General features: G+C 34.3%; 2 long non-coding RNA genes across 2 annotated transcripts; one reads left to right on the forward strand and one right to left on the reverse strand.

Annotated features, from left to right (window-relative positions):
* The first annotated feature begins 577 nt into the window (after positions 1-577).
* On the forward strand, positions 578-8,906 carry LOC116292541 (uncharacterized). Its single transcript, XR_016121620.1, has 2 exons — positions 578-941; positions 8,502-8,906. It is a non-coding gene; the product is annotated as an uncharacterized LOC116292541 (long non-coding RNA).
* On the reverse strand, positions 3,407-5,195 carry LOC148905778 (uncharacterized). The gene is made up of 2 exons (XR_016121621.1): positions 4,858-5,195; positions 3,407-3,889 (listed from the first exon to the last, which is right to left on the reverse strand). It is a non-coding gene; the product is annotated as an uncharacterized LOC148905778 (long non-coding RNA).
* Positions 8,907-14,654: the final 5,748 nt, after the last annotated feature.

Consider the following 14,654-nt stretch of genomic DNA (forward strand, 5'->3'; position numbering starts at 1 on the left):
TTTGTACTTGATTAATGGCTGAGCTAAATTTTGAATACCTAAGCATGATTATTGTGTACTCAAATGCTTGTGCCATAAGGTTACGTACAATACACTGAATTACTTTCCCCATCGATCTTAGGGATCAAGAAAAACTCAATTAGACAATAATCCATTCTGAACTATCACCCTTTCTTAACTGAGCTGCAGTTCACAAAAATGAACCGGCTTTTATGTATAACATGCATACATTTCATCTTGTACCGGGCACATACTATGTACTCGCCGCTCTCACACTAATCATTTACAAGTTGTCCAAAGGTTTTTTTTTGAAGAAAAAAAAAAAAAAAATGGAGAAAAATGCGCGACTGATTATTTTTTTCTGTTACGGTGCAGAAGAAAATAGTTGTTGGATGGGACTCCTTTACGAATGACAAATATTTTTTTTTACAACTCAATGCAGTTTTTTTTAGTTTTTGAGTAAGATAAAAGATAAATAGAGTCTTAAAAACTTTATTGCAATATAATGCTTAAGAGACCAAAAATATAGTATGTAACGGAGCGACGGAAGGCTTTTTGAACCCAATAATTAGCTTTCTGCTCCACATCCTCAAAACATAAGGGTGTGTTGTCTACCTTCAAACGTTTCTGACCCCTGGGACAAAATATAGAGTTGCAGTGATCTGTTACGCGATGGAAAATACGCAGTCACACAGGGCAAAAGTTGTAACACTTATACGAGAGAGAAAGTAGTCCTGGATAGGTTGTTTTTATGGTTGCATCTGGCATGGACGAAACCATAGAAAAATTATTATTACTGTTGATGTACAAGTATTATTGGTAGCGACAGACCAGGATGGAAAATGTTTAATCATGATCAGTCAAAAAATGGTCGCCTTGTTGGTAAAGAAGGGAAGAAGCAAACAAGAGGCAAAATGGTAAAATTGCTTTATTTAACGTCGGTAAGCTTTCAGCTATTTGTCAAAGGCTAAAATCAACATTATTCCTAACCAAATGGGGCTTTGTTAGCATTGAAGTAGAAAAGGACGCCTGAAGAGAATGTTGTATTGTTACGAAAGCCATTAATTATTTGACGGAAGCAGACAAAACTTCGAAAAGCTTTTGAACTTAGAGCTTGAAGGCCAATGTCAGAAACACAGGTCAAAAGATGGTACAAAACAGAAAAAACTGCCCATGGAAAAGAAATCTTAGATTAATCAAATTATGATTAGTCGCGTAAAAAACATTACAGCAAGAACCAAAATGGCAATAACATGTCTCCTACAAGAGCTAAGTGCCCCAAACTACAACCTACAAGAACATGTTCACTTAAAAGACAAAAACTATGTTATTAAGTCATTTACAACTACAAAAGGTACTTATTGATCGTAGAATAGTAAAGTAGGACGTTGAGAATTCTTTCTTTAAGATCCATTTTTGATCCAAGACTTGTGTAACCCACATTTGTAGCCATGTTAAGATTTCGAAGGATACCTTCTTAACGGAGCAGGAACGACTGTTTCGAAAAATCATGATTATTTAGGCTCATTAACTGTGAAGTAACTACAAAATAAAACGACAAAAGGTGAAATAAATCTAGATTTAAAGGTAATAATTCTAACTTGTAATGATTCTCCTGGGCGTGGCATGCAAACAAATTAAAAAATCCTAACACTAATAACACTGTTTCTTGTATGTTGTTAATTTTGACATCGCAGACCTAAAATTCAAGCTAATATTATTCTGGCTTCTTTTACTTACTTTACGGTTTAAGATAATAGTGGATGTAAAGAGCGTTTATGCAAAGAGAAATGAAAATACATTTGAAATACTCTCACAAGAAAAGAAAAAAATTAGCTAAACTTAGAAACTATATATTCTGTAGTATTCACCATAGTTGTATCAAATCAGTACTTTTTGTATATCCTGTGTCCCACAAACACAGAAAAAAACACTCTCACCTAAAAATGTGGAGATGTTGGATATGGCATAAGGAATCATCTAGAACTGTGTGATGGCAAACTCGAATGCCCTAAAGTTATTTTTCTGCTGTTTCGTACTTAGGCTGAAATAGTTGACAAACAAAAGTTTTCTCAAGGAAAATGAAAAAAGAAAGCAAAATGTCATGGAACAAACACGTAATTTTCAGAATCCTTGATTCTAACGTTTATTACTGTACGACTTATTAAGTAAAGAAGTTCGAAATGGCGCCTGCTACTGTAGGTAAACTGTAGGTTTTATTTAAGATTTTCTTCATGATAAAGACAAGAATGTAAGCACATTGCTGGATATAAAAGAAAGAGGACATTTCAGTGTTTATGGAATACTATCTGTAAGTACAAGCTTGCAAAGTAAGTTTGAATCTTAAATTTATTATTTAAAGTTTTCGTTTCCGGACCTAAAAACTACTTCGTGTTTTTAAGGCAAGGATATAACAACATTGCTGCTTTGGATCAAAGAAAATGCTGTCTGAAAAAGGTCTGCATTGCGATTCTTTAATTTGTTTGATATCCTTCGTTGTTAAGTGATATGCAACCACATAGAGTGCAGTAGTAGAATCTAAGATTCCAGTAAGAATTGAATTATACCCGTGAATAAACGCATGAAGGTGATGTTGTTGCATGAACCGCGTAGCTGAGGAGAGGTTTTCGTTTCTGATTGATTTTAATCCAAGGACCCCGATGGCAAAAGCATTGAATTCTTCCAACATCTTTTCTTGAAGCATTTGTTTGTACATTTTAACACAAATTTTAGTTGTAACTTATTATATATGTAAAACTATAAATGCAATTTCGTGTCATCTATTTTTCTTCATGGTATTTCTACGATGGAGAGAGATACTTAGCCTCTATTACCCTTCCTCTACTACTTTTTTACTGCAGAGTTTATTTATTTGTGTTATTGCAAACCTTTCGTGTGATACGTATAGTATAGTATAGTATAGTATAGTATAGTATAGAATAAAAGTACTGTTCTAAGTAAGCAATTTTCTTTGTACAAATACACCTAAAACTCGTTCTGCAAGGCGGCCATGTTTGTTGTTATTTTATGTTGGAATGTCTTATAGCAGTGAGGTAGTTCGCCGTAATAATTTTCCTAAAAAAAAAAAATAATTAGAGCTGTTATTCATAAAGCATTGATGCTGAATAAGTATGTTATGAGATAATAGCATTACGTATGTAAATAACACAGAAGTTCGTTTGATACGATTGCATTTTGAAAGTAAGTTTTGTATGTTTTTCAAGTTAGCAAGACAGCGTCCTGCTCTTTGCGTCTAAATGCAAAAAATATGCAATTAAGAAAGAAAATGACATCTTAATTAAATTTTCACTTGGACTTAAAAATATTGATAAGAATTAATGAACGAATTCTTCGTTTGTGATTTGCTCGAAGACTGGTCGGCCACAAGGTTGACTTCAATCCATCATATGTAACAAGACCACTTTACTGCGATTCGTATACTTTACCAATTCTTTTAACACAAATGGGCAAAACGCAATAAAACAATTCCAATTTTCGCATATAAAGAGCTTAGTCTTGAAATAAATGTATTTTAATAAAGATGAAGCACCAACAAACGAACAACAACTCGAGCGACAGCGTTGAACGTCGCCATATTGCAGTCACACCCATTATTCACTGTATATTGAAGTGTCAGTTTTTTCTCTTTGAGGAAGTTCTGCGGTTCGAGCGTCTGGTCTTTTTCTTTTCTCTGTTACCGTACGTAGCATTGTAGGTCTTCGATTTTAAATTCAGCGATTCCTCCTTATTTCCTGGAATGCATTTAAGACTGTATTGCAGAATTCGCCTCTTCGTCTGAACAACGACTTTCTTAAATAGTAGATTGTGGTTAAACAAGACACGATAAACCACGCTGTTGCTTGTCCAGTTTCTTTTACACTAAGTGAAGCTGTAAATTTTGATAAATAATATTAATAAGCAATATAAAGGTTCTTATAAGTCGCATTTCTAACGTCTTACATGAAGAACAGTGTAAATATATGCATACATTTCAAACAGAACTAACTCCGTAATAAAAATATTTCTTAAATAAGAATATCTTTAACTAAGTTTTAAATTCTGCAAAAGTTTCTGCTCTTTTAATATGTTTGGGAATAAATCCAAAGATTTATCTAAAATAACTCTTTTGCACGTATATCAAATAGAAACGTATGAGGAATAGTTTTCTAGTAAACGAACAATAAAGTTAGTGTACAACATGCTTTGGCAGCATAAGTATCTTAACAAGAAGAGCGTAATTTCTATCATGTTATAAAGAGTACGTTTCTGTGATGATACTTGATCTATTTCTTGAAAATGTTTGAAATCAATTTTTTTATCGCTTTGAATGGAAAGTAAAATTGGAGATACATAGTGCTCTGCTGTATGGAAAAGAATTCAAACGACCTTTTGGAACTAGTTATCTAGTTAAACAAACATTCTCTTCACACAAATTTCTGTTAAACATGTAGTCCTTGCAAAATTGTACTCCTCAAAGGCACCGGCAAGTAGCTCCTTTTTAAGACTTTACGACTCAGTTTAAAAGCAAAAGAAAAGAAAGCTGCAGCACATGTAGAAAAAGAGAGATAATGCAAGGAAATCTCGGTGGCGAAGAAAGCGATGCTTTCCAAATAAATGGCCGCCATTTTGTTACAAACGCGAATGTCATCAAACAACAAAAGTTGAAGTAAATGACAAGGAAAAAACTCCTACAGCAGATTGAAACTGTGTAAATGTTAACCAAAGCATCTTTCTTTTATGCAATCGAAAGTTTTCAGCATTTTTCAGACGCTGAAAATAGAAAAGTTGGATTTTTTCCTTTTGCAGAACTTGATTGATACGTAAAAGATTCGCTGAAGCTTCATTCACTTTATTTACCTATTAGTCTATTGATCATCTTTGTAAAAAAGCTCGCAGAATACCACTTAAACGATCTTCATTTAGGAAAGCGAAGTTGTTTTGGGCACTTTCTAACCCATCCTTCGTAATCCTGTAAGGCTTCATACTAGACATGACAACATACTTGCCCAACAACGCGGTCTTTGTAACCTTATGATGTCAGGACCAATTTGATCAAGGCCCTTTTCTATGTGTGTTGTGCAACTTTGTGTAAAACAGGAAATATCTCAAGTTTGAATCAAACCTTTGCTGAGGTTCAAACGCACTTTTACCTAAATCAAATTAGATTCTTCGTCGAGTAATTGTTGGGTTTTAAGGGTGTGTTGTTAAGAAAACCTTGGTATTTTGACCTTTACGACAAAATTTAGAATTGCTGTAATTATTTGGAAGAAACAACGACAAAAAAGAACAGAAATAGTCAAAGGCTAGCGGATAATTAATCATCGAAAGTTACTTTGACTTTGAGGTTGATTTCCCAGGATGCAGATGCTGTAGTTTTGCAACAGAAATATTCTTTTACCCTTTGCTTTCGGGTAGGTAGAACAACAAGAAAGAGACTGGAAAAAGTATAAGGAACGGAAGAACGAAGAATGAAGGAAATATAGGTCAAAAAGCGTTAGAAACACAAAAGAAGGAGCAGAGCTTAAAGAAATGCAAAGTAATTCCAGACAATTTGATGATGTAAACTCGAGAAACAGGACGCCATGTTTGGTGTCAGCTTTCTTGATTTACTACAAGGAACCTTTGTATTGTGAATTGTTTTTTTCTGCAGAAAATATCTGAACATTCATTAAGGTACGTCTATTAGGTAATTCTGAATAACTATTTTTAGTTGGGTATAGTTCAGTTTCGCAAACACGAACGAAGAAAGAAGACGTGCGGTGCGCGCGACGCATTTCTGCCGGCAGCCATCTTAGTTTACTCTCGCACGTTTAATGTACCGTCCTTTTCAACAAATGACACAAAACAAATTACAAAGTGCAAACGAAACATTTTAAAACGTTTTTGTGACAAATTGAATTTTTCGTATATTTGAAAGTTGATTTTTTTCCGGGACGAAATTCGCGAAATTCCTGTGAACATATATAGCATTCGGTGATACTTGATTCTTTGACCAAAGGCTGATGTTTGTGTCATTATGACACGTCCCTTGTACCACCTCGTGCTTTCCCATCGATAAAATCTGTTGTTATCTGCACCTTACACGATACTTTGTTGAGACACATTCCTCTTCGTATATAATTTCATCTCATTTAGAGCGTTTTAAGTTAGACAACAACACGAATGTTTATCGCCCCCTAACGACACAAATAATCTTCATTACCACGCAATGCCGGTATACTTGACAAGCTACCAATATATGTTGAAGCAGCTATTATTGACATAGCTAAGATACAATCGGTGGTGTTTTAAGAAATTAAATCTTATTAAATAATATAAAACATCTGCGTACTTAATAGTAATCTGTACTTAACGTTCCAGAAAAAATAAACATCGCAGTCGTCCAAGTTAATGTTTTAGGAGACAGACTCGTTTTATCATATCATTTACAAACGGCTACAATATCTAATGAGATGTGATAAGAAAACTGATAATTGTTAAATTTCAGTACTTCAAAAATTAATTGAGAACTCACGGTGCTTAAAGATATGAGAAACCTTGCAGCAAGAGAGAAAGAAAGAGAGAGAGACAGAGAGAGGAAAAAACTATCTATGGCCAAGAAAAAAAAGTAAAAACAAAAAAAGCAAACGAACAAACTATCGACAAAAGACACGCACACCACACAAAACAAGCAAAAATAAACGAAAATAAACGAAAGAAAAAATAAAGAAATAAAAAAATAAAAAGAGAAAGATAGCAAAGAAAAGAAAAAGAGAAATAAATTAATGAACAAGAGAAACAGAAAGAAATGAGATAAAGGAAATGAAATATTCCCTTCTCGGCTGGGCATAACCGTTTCCCATTTCTGATCCCTTGTCCTTCCTTAGAGTATCATTTCTTTGTTTAAAGGTTGCGCATACAACTCAAGCAAAGAATCTTATTTTTCAAGAGAATGACAGGTGGTCGTCTTAAATGGAGAAACAACACTCAAGTTAAAAAGGTCTAGCAAAGGTCTATTTTTCCCCCGGTCATTTTCACTTAGCTGATATTATGAGCCAGATTACAATAATTTGTCTTTATTAGACGTACTTATCAAAATTCCTGAGACAGTAATGATAATCTTTCAGCTAGATAGCATGGTGTTTCATTCAAAACTGCCTACTTAAACTTATTTAACTACTTGACATACTCTTTCATTGAACCAGCATGGGGTCCCTGTGGTTTTGACCTCTTCTGCATACCAATGTGCTGTAAATTAACCGACACGCTGTTTCCTGCAACTTATAAATTTTGGTTACACCTAATTGCAAGGACGTTGTCAAATCAAATGAGCAAAATACTAAAATACCAAATAGCAATGAATTATTTTGATATGAATATTCAAAAAAATCTTGTCAAAATATTAATCGTCTACGGTTTTGTATTCAGATTGCTTAAAGCAGCTTTTATTTTACGAAAAATATAAACTTCAAGAATGACTTTATAATGACAATGGTTTCCGATTTTTCTTTTTGATATGACAACCTACTTGCAATTAGCTGTACGAAATCTAAATTTGATAAAGAATCATTCATCGTTACACAGATCTCAAATCCCTGAATACATTCATGCAATTATTTGTAGTTAATCTTGTGTTTGACATTTGAATAAAGATACGTATACAATCGCAATATATCTTTCTTTCTGAATTAAGAACTAAGAAAACAGCAATGTTCCAATTCATCAATTACCGTAGTATTCGGGAATAACACATGTTCTCAACGACACACAAACAGAGATTAAAAGATAATTCATTTCTTGACATAATGATGTCGAAGGTGATGTTCTTGTTCACTTCGCGGCAGCCAACAGTAACACGAACTCCAACCCGTACTGGCCGGTACAACGGCACGACCAAAAAGAGGTTTTTTGTCCAATTTAAAAATCGATAGAAAGGACTGACCTTTTTAAAACAACTGACAAATTTGAATCGTATATTCTATATCTCGGGGCGGATCTAGGAATTTGTATATAGAGATATTATGCATTGCTTCAAAAAAGCGTAAGAGTAGTGAATTACAGCGTTAGGGGGGTGTCCGGTGTACCGCAAGACATCCCCCTGTATCCGCACCTGTATCTAGTGAACTAGTAATATCTACTAGTAATGCTTTGGTTAAAAGAATAAAACACATGCAGCCCTCCGGTAATATATGCACCCCCTAAATGAAAGAAAGATAGAATGAAAGAAGCGAGAGAGACTTTTTACAGAGACTTCGAATCCTCCCGCATGCAAATATGTAAAAATTAAATTAGCTTTACTTTAGACAGAATATTTCTTCGACTGATAGTCTACATACCTACAGAAATAATAATCAAGGTTTGAAAAAATCGGACATCTATAGATCAAAATCAATTTTGTTTTCTTATTCTTCATTTTAAGACTCCCATTATCAACCTTTTTGATACCATGATGTACTATGGATAAATGATTTTCATGATTGGCAAGCACATTCTTATTTTTTTTCTTCTTATTTTCTTTGCAGATTTAGTCAAAGTTACTAACACTGTTTGAAACGCTTTACCACCTTTCTTTGATGGACTCAAAAAGACCTGATCGAAGTTGGGAATTATTACTGTACACCTTCTTTTCAGTGTAGTTTAGTTTTTCGATATTTGAAAGATACTTCCACTGCTTAGCTAGTGAAGATATGAAGTGCTATTTGTGTTTCATAAGTTAAGAAATTGTTGTTGGCCAGTGAGGTTGTATATAACATTTTACATAGAAAAAACTTCAAATGGAGTGTAAAGTGGTGTAAGAAAGACCAGATAAGACTTAACAAATGTATACCATATACAGGATAGGATGTAAGTGACCGAAGTTGTAACAGAGACGATGTTTATAATTAAAAATATGTAACTCAAGAACAAGTAAACTTATTTTGATTCAACATGCTGTTTTAGTTATTGATATTTTCCTAGCTCGCTTCTATCGACCTCGAAACCAGCCACAACACTAGCCACAACTCATTCATGTTATTTACATAGCGCAAAATAGATTCATGTATGATCTAATGGACAGCACTTGTGTGTAAACAGTGGCTTGTTTACTTCTCCAAATACCACAATTGCTGCAAGTAAAGTGACTCTGTACGATGCATGGAAGCCCCATTACACGCTGGAATAAAAAATAAAATTGTACATTAAACAAGAGTAAGACAAGAGACTGAGAAATCTTCTAATGATAGCTTTAAAAAAGAACACTTAAAAGGGTCTACATTTAAAACACCATTACACTTTCTTTGAATTGCACAACTGAATTGCTATCTTCCTCGCGTATCATTTCTTTTACTCTTAGCGCATTCTTATGGAAAAGATGTCTTTGCTAACCGAAGTCGAGTGTTTCGTTTGTCAGAGTTCCATACATTATGTGGATATTGATAAAGAATGAGAAGCTAAGAAAACACCGATAGAATTGCTGCACGCAAACCTTCCTGTAGGTATCGTACAAGCCACTTAGCTTCTACCACAGCCTTGGCCGCCAGTTTTAAGGCTCTGGAACACATTCTGAAACATAAAATTCAACAGCACACATAGGCATATTGACAAGAAGAACGTTAAGAGTAATTCTCTTGGCAAACAGAACGACTCTGAACACAAAAAATGTATACAGCTATTTTGCCGGAAAAAGGCGGCTGCACGAACACTGAATTCTGCAATGTAAATGGCCTTAAGTGTGGAAATTTATGGAGAGAATTTCAGTAAATCAAGTTTAAAAATCCATGAGCCAAAATCTATCACATTTGCATCATCTGCTGAATGCTGTTCCTGATCTCAGCCTAAACTTAATATTTTAGCCTGTGTAGTATGATTATAAATGCTGTTATTCACAAGAAAACCTTTTCTGAAACACTGCTATTTAGATTCATTTCTATATTTTTTGGTTTAAAAGTTTGCTGCGTGGACGCTGATACCGTACATGATGTAGCTCTTTAATCATGCTCCAAGGCTCCAAGAGGCATTAATTTGCTTTCTATCGAGAAAAGAAATTTTAAAGTTCCCAAGAAAAGAGTTTGGAAGCTGAAAGAGTGGCATTTGCAGTCGAATATATTGAAATCTTTGATTTTATAACTGGACCTGTGGATGGACCAAGCAAGAAGATAAGCAATCTACCTTGCGTCTTTTCCAACCTCCACTGTTTCATTTGTTAAAATTCACTGTTTAAATTTGACATTTACTCCGACGAAGGACTAACGTCCGAAACGTCAGTTTCTAAACATCACAAACCATACGGTGTATTAAGTTAAATCAATTCTCCTATTGTTCGATTCCAAACACCGACGCGGTTAACTAGTTTATCTAGTCTCTACCATACTCCACTGTTTCAGTCTAGTTAAGTTTATAAACATAAATATATGTTCGGCAATGAATTTAAGTGTTTCATAAACTTTTTAATGGTATTTATTTCTATTTCAAAATAAAATGTGACTAGACTTATAGATGTAGGTATTGGCACTGTCGCTAAGAAAACTGACATAAAACACCACCATGCGTTGATGTTAGGCCTTTTGTAAACATCTAGATTTTGTGTACTGAAATAGACCAGATCCTTGTCTACTTTTACACACTATGTTGGAGGTTGCCATTTGCACCAATTATCGAAAACCAATAATTAGCTTTTTGATCCACATCCTAAAAACATAAGGGCGTGTTGTCTAATTTAAACTCTGCTGACCCTTGGACAAAAAAAAAAAAAAAAAAAAAAAAAAGGTTAAAAATTGATTTCATGGTTGCCTCTGACATAGACAAAATTTATGCCGATTACTATTAATGCACAAGTATGGGTTGACGATGGACCAGGACCCAATAATTAGCTTTCTGCTCCACATCCTCAAAACATAAGGGTGTGTTGTCTATCTTCAAACGTTTCTGACCCCTGGCACCAAATATAAAGCTGCAGCAATGATCTGTTATGCGGTGGAAATCACACAGGGCAAAATGTCTCACGTATAATACTGACGAGAGTGAAAGTATTCCTTGAAAGATAATTCATACAATAGATGGTTTTATGATTGTCCCTGTCATGAACAAACGTATGATTACTGTTGTACAAGTGTTGGTTGACGACGGACCAGGTTTGAAGACGTTTCATGGTAAAGAAATAGTCGCCTTGTTGGTAAAGGTAGGAAGAAGAAAACAAGAAAGAAAATCGGGTAAAGATGCTTTATTTAACGTCGGTAAACCCTTCAGCTATTTTTTCAAAGGCTAAAATTAAACAGTATTCCCAACCAAATGAGACTTTGTTAGCATCGAAGTAGAAAGGACGCCTGAAGAGAATTTTGTATTGTTACAAATGAGCCATTAATTATTTGACGGAAGCAGACCAAACTTCGAAAACTTTTGAACTTAGAGATTGAAGGGAATGTCAGAAACACAGGTCAAAAGATGGTACAAAACAGAAAAGACTGTCCGATGGAAAAGATATATTAGATTAAACTTGTGGGGAGACAGCTTTTGATTAGTTCTTCAAGCGTACAAACATTGCAAAAAAAATCAAAATGGCAGACTTAAACATACTCCTACAAGAGCTAAGTGTCCCAAACTTCAACCTACAAGAACATGTTCACTTAAAAGACAAAAACTATGAAAGAATATCTATAAAAGTAGACAAAGACTTTGCTTTTAAATTCATTTACACCTATAAAAGGTAGTTATGTTATATTTAGGAGTCTTAATTCTGAAGTAGCACGCGTTGAATATTTTGTTTTATTGAGGTCCATTTTACGAAGATGTAGACTGTGTAAGGCCATTAAAATAAAGAAAAACCTTTCTTCGCTGAAGCATGAAAACTGTTCCGTAAAATTATAAATATCCAGTTCATAGCTACAGAAAGTTGAACGGATATTCGATGTAAAAGTTATAATTTTAACTTCTAAAGATTCTCCTGGGCGTGGCAAACAAACAACAACATTTAAAACTAATTCTAATCTTGGTTGTAGTTTATTTTGACATCGTAGACCTAAAATTTAAGCTATATTCTGCTTTCTTTACATTTTAAAATAATGGTGGATATATAGAACTATTATGCAATGTCGAAAGATTCTTTCAAGAGGATCAAAACAACACGAACTAAGCTACTAACTTCACTACTTACTTACTTACTACTTACTGTGATACATCGAAGCTGTGAGAAACTAATAAATGATGTATATCATATAGAGCAAGTTTTCCTATACTACAAATACACGATAGCATTATCTGTCTAGTTTTTTTATATAAAAATGTCGAAATGTTGGATGTACTATGAAGAGTCATCTAGAACTGTGTGATGGCAAACCGTCGAATGCCCTTCAGTTGTTCTTTTGCTCCTGAAGCTGAAATAGTTTATTAGCGAAAGTTTTCTCAAGGAAAATGTAGAAGAAAGCAAAAAATGTCATGCTTGGAATCGGGGTAATGTTCTGTCTTAGTTTTCTTCCCGAAGCACTCAGTTTTGCCTCAATAAGTTAAAAAAGATTAGCGCCTGCTACAAAACGTGGAGTCGCTCGGTCCGCTGCAGTGTGTAGTGTCGAGGATTTATTTTTTCAGATTTTCTCCATCATAAAGACAAAAATGTAACCATAGTGCTAAACAAACGAAAGAGAACTTTTAATTCAACGTTTATGGAATATGATCTGTGAGTACCACATTGGGAATAAGTTAAAAATGCTTCTAATATTCATAATTTAGGCTTTTATTCCAGGACCTGAAACGTACTTCGTGTTCACGCGACACGGAGATGGCTAATTTGCTGGATGCTTTACCCCTAACATCGAAAAACCGTGTGTTTCCATTAGAAGAAAGGTTAGCCTTGCGTTTGTGTTTATTCTTTTTGTGTGCAGTGAGAGAGATTGTACAGTAACATTCATTAAGCAAAGACAGAGGTGAATACAATTTTGGATCATACCCGTGAAAAACGCATGAAGATGTTGTTGTTGCATGAACCGCGTAGCCGAGGAGATTTCTTATAGTTTATGATCGATTTTAACCAAAAACCCCGATGGCAAAAGCATTGGAGTTTTCCTAGATCTTTTCTTGGAGCGTTTCTTACGTTTTAATGCAAAGATTTTACGTTAACTACATTGCATATAAAATTTAAATTATAAATACAACATAGTATTATATATAAATCCTTTACTTAGCCTCCTGATTTTCTACGAATAGCATTTCTCTACTGCTTATTTTGCTGCAGATTCTATTTATCGCAAACATTTCGTGTCACAGTGTAGTATAGAATGGAATTGCTATTCTATAGCGTTCTGTAAGTAATTTTCTTCGTACGAATACACCTAACATTTGTTCTGCAAGGCGGCCATATTTGTTATATTTTTGTTATCTAATGGAGGTCATTCGCACTAATAATTCCACTAACACTTAATTGTAAAAAAGATAATTGGTGCTGTTGTTCATAAAGTATTGATATGGAATAACTGTTTCATGAGGTAATAGCATTACTCTTATAAATAACAAAGAAGTTTAATTGATTAATACGATTGTATTTTTCTAGTAACCGTGGATTTTTGCACGTTTTTTCAAGTTAGCAAGATAATGTCTTGATTTTTGATTCTGAATGCGCAAACATGCAAATAGGAATGGAAATGACCTTTTAATTGAAATTTCACTTGGAATTAAAAAATATTTATGAAAATTAATGAGCGAATTCTTCGTTTGGGATTTGCTCGAAGGACTGGTCGGCCACAAGGTTGACTTCAATCCATCATGTGATGTAACAAGACCACTTTACTACGATTCGTATACTTTACCAATTCTTTTAGCACAAAAAAATGGGCAAAACGCAATAAAACAATTCCAATATTTGCATATTAAAGAGTTTAGTCTTAAAATAAATGTATTTTAATAAAGATGAAGCACCAACAAACGAACAACAACTCCAGCGACAGCGTTGAACGTCGCCATATTGTAGTCACACCCTAGTGTCAGCTTTTTCTCTTCGAGGAAGTTCTGCGGTTCGAGCGTCTGCTCTTTTTCTTTCTCTGCTGCGAAGCATTGAAGTTCTTTAATTTTGAACTCAACTATCCCACCTTTCCTGGACGTTTAAGACCAGATTGCTGAATCTGTCTCCGTTCGTCAAAAGACAACGGCTTCACGCTCTCTTGAAGAATATTAAACTCTGGTTGAACAAGACAAGATGACCCAGTGCTTGTTCAGATTCTTTTGCCCCGCGAAGTAAAACTCGTTAAAATAAATCCTCTAGACACATGTTTGTATATACTAAATGGTTGTAAACGTTTCATTTAGGAATTGTATTTTAGCAAAGAAATATTAAAGTGAGTACATAACATACCGGTAGGATCGAATACGTAAATTAACCGCGAGAAGAGTGTAATTTATATTGAGCAAAATGGTTAAACATTTCGTAGTCCTTAAATAATTGTACCCTTCAAAGGCAGAGCAACGGCTCATTCCTAAGACTTAACGACTCAGTTTATATATAAAAAAAGAAAGCTGCGGCAAACGTAGAAAAAAACGAGAAAACGATGTGACATAAAACCTTTGTGGCGAATGAAGCGATAATTTCTCCCCGAAACAAGAAAAAATGAAGATGCACGGACAAAACTCCGATATCAGATAGAAATTTTGTAAGTGTTAAACAAACGAGCTTTTTTCATTCTACCAAAAGTTTTTAGCACTTTGCAGAAGCT

Source organism: Actinia tenebrosa, unplaced genomic scaffold (genome assembly GCF_029948245.1).
Source record: "Actinia tenebrosa isolate PJP-AT-01 unplaced genomic scaffold, QUT_ActTen_1.0 PGA_scaffold6__47_contigs__length_16458017, whole genome shotgun sequence".
NCBI classification, from domain to species: Eukaryota; Metazoa; Cnidaria; class Anthozoa; order Actiniaria; family Actiniidae; genus Actinia; species Actinia tenebrosa.